At 58.6% G+C, this 6,809-nt stretch overlaps 1 protein-coding gene across 1 annotated transcript in view; it reads left to right on the top strand.

The window, feature by feature from the left end:
* The first annotated feature begins 964 nt into the window (after positions 1-964).
* SLC38A4 (solute carrier family 38 member 4) overlaps positions 965-6,809 on the top strand; it is a 91,835-nt gene continuing 85,990 nt past the window's right edge. Inside the window, exon 1 of the mRNA XM_070049726.1 lies at positions 965-1,065. The gene's annotated coding sequence lies outside the window, so the exon portion shown is untranslated. The remainder of the gene's footprint in view (positions 1,066-6,809) is intronic.

The following is a 6,809-nucleotide window of genomic DNA, read 5'->3' as shown; positions in this document are numbered from 1 at the left end:
AAGAAAAAACCCCAAACAACCAAAAACAAACAAACAAAATGTGCAGCGGGGAGGAGGAAGTCCTACCAGGTTGTAAGAGCAGGGACCAGAAAGGAGGGGGTACAGAGGCGGGAGCCAAGTGAGGCAGAGCCTGGAGATGCGGCTGGGCGTGGGGATAGGTGCCCGCGGCACACAGGAGGACCACATGGGGAACAGGGAAGGCAGTGGAGGACAGGGCGGGAACCAGAGGTGGAGCCTGCATCCTGCAGGGGCGCAGGCCGGGCTGCGGCCAGGGTTTCTGGCACATCAGCCCCTGGGGTGGAAGGTGGGGAGGACAGGGTGGGGATGCGGCTGAGCCACCGCGCGGGGAGCCCCCGGGGGCGGGGAAGAGCAGGCTGACTCCGTGCCGCGGCCGCAGCTTCTCTGTGAAGTGGACAGGAAGTCACAGATGAGGAAGGGAGACACGGAAGTTTCCCTGTGGGGACACAAGCCAGGTGACGGGAAGGCAGGCTGCGAGCTGGGGACGGCCCACACGCCAGGGGATGGACGCTCTGTTAGTCCGGCCAGTGCGCGGGCAGGTGCAGGAGCACACGGCCTGGAGCCCGCAGGCCTCTGGTAGGGGTGCATGATAAAGAAGGAGGGGAGGGGGGAGGTGACGGGAGGCGGCAGCACGTGGGCCCTGCAGGGAGGACCAGCTGCGGACCGCGGCTGCAGGTCAGGGGCTCGCGCGGAAGGGAGAGGCCGGGCGGCCGGGGCTCGGCCGTCAGCAGCTGCTCCCAACACCGTCCACCAGAAGGTCGGAAACACGGGCGCTCCCCTGCGCAGAGCACCTGCCGGGCCGTGGGAGGGGCGTGACCAGAGAACTAGGGGTCTCGGCTGGAGGGCTAGGGGGTGTGGCCGTCAATGTGGGGGGCGTGGCTGGAGGAGAGGTGTGGCTGGCGGCGTGGGAGGGGCGTGGCTGGCATGTGGGAGGGCGTGGCCGGAGGATTAAGGGGCGTGCCCGGGCCGCGTCCACTGCGGAGACTGCGTTCCTCCAGGAGCAGGAGTGTGGGGTTCCCAGCCCTCCCTTCCACAGGTGAGCCACAGGTGAGCGGCTGAGTTCCCTGGAGCGGGCGGGGGCTGTGCGTCCCCTTCTCTCGGGTTCTTGCAAAGCAAACGCCGATGCCAACATTCCAGAAAGAATCCGTGCTGTTTGCCAGTCTGCCGACTGCGTGGTGTGTTCCCCGCGGAAGCGCTGCGGGCCGCCAGCCAGGACAGGGTCGGCCTTTCCGTTCAGTGGGGAGTGGCTTTCTTTTGAACCCATCAGTGTCTCTCTTGAGCATTATCGTTTTCTTCTTCTTCTTTTCCTCATGGTTTTCTGTTTGTATTGAAATTTTTTTTTTTGACAGGCAGAGTTAGACTGAGAGAGAGACACAGAGAGAAAGGTCTCCCTTGCGTTGGTTCACCCCCCAAATGGCCGCTATGGCCGGCGCTGCGCCGATCCGAAGGCAGGAGCCAGGTGCTTCTCCTGGTCTCCCATGGGGTGCAGGGCCCAAGCACTTGGGCCATCCTCCACTGCACTCCCTGGCCACAGCAGAGAGCTGGCCTGGAAGAGGGGCAACCGGGACAGAATCCGGCGCCCCGACTGGGACTAGAACCCGGTGTGCCGGCGCCGCAGGCGGAGGATTATCCTAGTGAGCCACTGCGTAAGCCGTTTGTACTGAATTTTAAAAGTGGCAAAAACACTGACTTTTTCCCTCTGGCTTGGTAATCATGCACTCATTAATGCCGGTTAATTAACTCCACACCTGCAGACCCTGGACTTAAAGCTGGTGCTCCAGGCCAGGAAACCAAACCACCTGCTGAGGCACGGTGGGTGGTCCTCAAGGCCTCCCAGCACTGGCAAACAGGAAGTGCATTACTGCTTTAAAGACAAGCAGCTGGGGTGGGCGTTGGACCACATCGTCCTACATCCCAGTGCCAGGGTTCAGTACCCCGCTCTTCCCGCTAATAGGCACCCGGGAGGCAGTGGACGTGGCTCAAGCGGCTGGTCCCCTGGAGATCTGGTTGGCGCTCCGGCAGGCAGCATGAGCCCCGGCCCTGGCCGTTCCTCTGTGTCCTCCTCCCAGCTCTGTAACCCCCAGCTGAGTGACGACACACACACTCAGAACATTCACGGCTGCTCATGGCTGTGTGGTTTAAAGACTGATGGATTTTTTTTTTTTTTGACAGGCAGAGTGGACAGTGAGAGAGAGAGACAGAGAGAAAGGTCCTCCTTTGCCGTTGGTTCACCCTCCAATGGCCGCTGCAGCCAGCGCACCGCGCTGATCCGATGGCAGGAGCCAGGTGCTTCTCCTGGTCTCCCATGGGGTGCAGGGCCCAAGCACTTGGGCCATCCTCCACTGCACTCCCGGGCCACAGCAGAGAGCTGGACTGGAAGAGGGGCAACCGGGACAGAATCCGGCACCCCGACTGGGATTAGAACCCGGTGTGCCGGCGCCGCAGGTGGAGGATTAACCTAGTGAGCCGCGGCGCCGTCCAAGACTGATGGATTTGAGAGGCGGAGTTACAGAGAGATGCGTCTTCCATCTTCTGGATCACTCCCCAGATATGGTTGCAACGGCTGAAGCTGGGCTGATTTGAATCCAGGAGCCCGGACCTCCCTCCGGGTCTCCCCCATGAGTGCAGGGGCCCAAGTCCTCGGGCCATCTTCCACTGCTTTCCCAGGCCATAGCAGAGAGCTGGATTGGAAGAGGAGCAGCCAGGACTTGAACCAGTGCCCATATGGGATGCCGGCGCTGCAGGTGGGGGCTTAGCCCACTACCCCACAGCACTGGCCCCATGATAAAAAAAAATTCTTATTTTCATTGTATTTGAAAGGTAGAGGAAGTGAGACACAGAGAGCTCTCCCATCCACTGGTCCACTCCCCAAATGGCAACGACAGCCAGGGTGGCACCAGCTGGGAGCTGGGAGCTGGGGACTCCACAGGTCTCCCATGTGGGGCAGGGGCCCACACCTGGGCCGGCACCGCTGCCTCCCAGGTGTGGATGGGAGGAAAGCTGGAGGGAAAGCAGAGGGGCCAGGACTCTCACCAGGTGCTCTGACCCGGGATGTAGGTGTCCCGGGTGGCAGCTCTGCCCGGCGGGACGGGTGTCTGACAGGTGTGATGAGTACGCACAGAGGGACCCCGCTGAGTTGGGCCAGGTGGGCCACAGTACTTCCAGGGCCCTGCCCTACCCCTCCTCCACTCCCCAGCCTGGGCAGGGCCGCCGCCCTCCACTGACCCTGAGCCAGAGCGTGTGCTTGCTCTGATAGGTCACGATAGCGAGGTGTAGCGGAAGCAGCGCTGGGGTAATAGACATGTCTCACAGTAGACAGAACTTGAGGTTGAAGGTCAACTAGGGGGGAAAAACTGAGATAATCCAGAGACAGTACAGTGAGAAATAACGATAGATGCAACAATAAAGAAATTTTTATACCTACTGAGATGGTCAACACCAGGTGGTTATTTGAAGACTAAAAATTCTGGCAATTTTGATGGAGAGAAATCAGCAGATACAAATAAACAGTATTCAGCACAAAGAGGAGTAAACTCCATCACAGATTTAAAGATTACAGAATAGAATGAGATGGTTCTTTTTTTAAAAAAGGATTTATTTATTTGAAAGAGTTACAGAGAGAGGTAGAGATGGTGGCGGGGAGGGGGGGAGGTCTTCCATCTGCTGGTTCACTCCCCAATTGGCCACGATCGGCAGAGCTGTGCCAATCAGAAGCCAGGAGCCAGGAGCTTCTTCTGGGTCTCCCACGTGGGTGCAGGGGCCCAAGACTTGGGCCATCTTCCCCTTTTTTCCCAGGCACAATAACAGGGAAGTGGATTGGAAGTGGAGCAGCTGGGACTCCAACTGGCACCCATATAGGATACTGGCACTGCAGGCTGGGGCCTTATCCCACTGCGCCACAGTACCAGCCCCGAAATGAAATGCTTCTTACAATTATTTTGAAAACATGGGTGGAATAGTTACTTTCAAGCAAAATGTAAGTTACTGGTTGACGTTGTGGGTTAAGCTGCCACCTACAGTGCCGGCATCCCATAGAGGCTCTGGTGCAAGACCCAGCTGGCCCGTTCCCACCCAGCTCCCTGACGACCTGGGGAAGCAGCAGCAGATGGCCCAAGTGCTCGGGCCCTGCACCCACATGTAGGTCTCACCTGGCCGGCCTCCCCGCAGTGAGCTCTCACCCGTAGGTGTCAGATGGGGGCCTCCCCACGGTGAGGTCTCACCCGTAGGTGTCAGCTGGGGGGCCTCCCTTCAGTAAGCTCTCACCCGTAGGTGTCAGATGGGGGGCCTCCCTTCAGTGAGCTCTCACCTGTAGGTGTCAGATGGGGGGCCTCCCCACGGTGAGGTCTCACCTGTAGGTGTCAGATGGGGGGCCTCCCTTCAGTGAGCTCTCACCTGTAGGTGTCAGATGGGGGGCCTCCCCGCAGTGAGCTCTCACCCGTAGGTGTCAGATGGGGGGCCTCCCTTCAGTGAGCTCTCACCTGTAGGTGTCAGATGGGGGGCCTCCCCGCAGTGAGGTCTCACCCGTAGGTGTCAGATGGGGGGCCTCCCTTCAGTGAGCTCTCACCTGTAGGTGTCAGATGGGGGGCCTCCCCGCAGTGAGGTCTCACCCGTAGGTGTCAGATGGGGGGCCTCCCTTCAGTGAGCTCTCACCTGTAGGTGTCAGATGGGGGGCCTCCCCGCAGTGAGGTCTCACCCGTAGGTGTCAGATGGGGGGCCTCCCTTCAGTGAGCTCTCACCTGTAGGTGTCAGATGGGGGGCCTCCCCACGGTGAGGTCTCACCTGTAGGTGTCAGATGGGGGGCCTCACTACAGTGAGCTCTCACCTGTAGGTGTCAGATGGGGGGCCTCCCCGCAGTGAGCTCTCACCCGTAGGTGTCAGATGGGGGGCCTCCCTTCAGTGAGCTCTCACCTGTAGGTGTCAGATGGGGGGCCTCCCCGCAGTGAGGTCTCACCCGTAGGTGTCAGATGGGGGGCCTCCCTTCAGTGAGCTCTCACCTGTAGGTGTCAGATGGGGGCCTCCCCACAGTGAGCTCTCACCCGTAGGTCTCACCTGGCTGCCTCCCCGCCACGGGCTCTCCCACAGGTCTCACCTGGTCGCCTCCCCGCAGTGAGGTCTCACCTGTAGGTGTCAGCTGGGGGTTGCCTCCCTACAGTGAGCTCTCACCTGTAGGTGTCAGATGGGGGCCTCCCCACGGTGAGGTCTCACCCGTAGGTGTCAGCTGGCTGGCCTCCCCACAGTGAGTTCTCACCTGTAGGTGTCAGCTAGGGGGCCTCCCCACAGTGAGCTCTCACCTGTAGGTGTCAGATGGGGGCCTCCCCACAGTGAGCTCTCACCTGTAGGTGTCAGCTAGGGGGCCTCCCCACAGTGAGCTCTCACCCGTAGGTCTCACCTGGCTGCCTCCCCGCCACGGGCTCTCCCACAGGTCTCACCTGGCCGCCTCCCCGCAGTGAGGTCTCACCTGTAGGTGTCAGCTGGGGGTCGCCTCCCTACAGTGAGCTCTCACCTGTAGGTGTCAGCTGGGGGTCGCCTCCCGGTGGGCTCGGGAGCAGCTGCAGTGAGTGATGTAAGTGCTGCCCCAGCCTTGGGGCTGGACAAAGTGCGGTGCCGTGGGTGTTTCCCACAGGAACGAGAGGGAGACTTTTGTTTACCGTCCCAGGTTTTGAGCTCCAGAGCTTTCTGACTGAACGCCCAGCTAAAGCTGCTCACGGCGCAGTTTTGAGAGCCTGGGGACTTTCCGTTTGCTTCTGTTATCCAGTAGATTTTCTGTTGTTTGGCATTCTCCCATGGCGTTCATTTTCAAAACTGAAAGATTCATAGAACATCTCTCCGAGGCAGGGCTGGCGTTATTTTGGGTTTCATTTTTGACTGTCAACTACAATGAATAAATCAGTGTTCAGAGTTGTAGTTATTATGATATAGGAATGTGAATATTTGGTGATGCAGAAAATCATTTTCCAGAATGGGGTGCAGTTGAATCATACTCAAACCTGGTTCTTGAATAAATGTTTGAAGTCTTGTCTGTTTTATGGAAGATAATTTGAAATACGTAAATGAACAGAAGCTTCTAGAACTTTGTGGTGTTTTTTTTGTTTTGTTTTGTTTTTTGTTTTTTGTTTTTTTCTTTTGCCAGGCAGAGTTAGACAGTGAGAGAGAGACAGAGAGAGAGAGTTACAGAGAGAGAGAGAGAGAGAGAGAGAGGTCTTCCTCCCGTTGGTTCCCTCCTCTAATGGCTGCCATGGCTGGTGCTGCGCCGATCCGAAGCCAGGAGCCAGGTGCTTCCTCTTGGTCTCCCATGTGGGTGCAGGGCCCAAGCACTTGGGCCATCCTCCACTGCCATCCTGGGCCACAGCAGAGAGTTGGACTGGAAGAGGAGCAACTGGGACTAGTACCTGGTGCCCCAACTGGGCAACTGGGACCAGAACCTGGGGTGCCGGCACCACAGGTGGAGGATTAGCCAAGTGAGCCGCAGCCGGCCTAGAACTTTGTTTTGTACCTTCCACAGGATGGCCGGTTGTGTTCTCATTTTGTATTTTTTTTTTTTTTTTTTTTGACAGGCAGAGTGGTCTTCCTTTTGCTGTTGGTTCACCCTCCAATGGCCGCCATGGCTGGCACGCTGTGGCCGGCGCACCACGCTGATCTGAAGGCAGGAGCCAGGTGCTTCTCCTGGTCTCCCATGGGGTGCAGGGCCCAAGCACTTGGGCCATCCTCCACTGCACTCCCTGGCCACAGCAGAGAGCTGGCCTGGAAGAGGGGCAACCAGGAAAGAATCCAGTGCCCCGACCGGGACTAGA

Source organism: Oryctolagus cuniculus, chromosome 9, assembly GCF_964237555.1.
Source record: "Oryctolagus cuniculus chromosome 9, mOryCun1.1, whole genome shotgun sequence".
In the NCBI taxonomy this organism is placed as follows: Eukaryota; Metazoa; Chordata; class Mammalia; order Lagomorpha; family Leporidae; genus Oryctolagus; species Oryctolagus cuniculus.
Note: the sequence above shows the minus strand (reverse complement) of the source record. Positions and strands in the feature narration are given on the sequence as shown.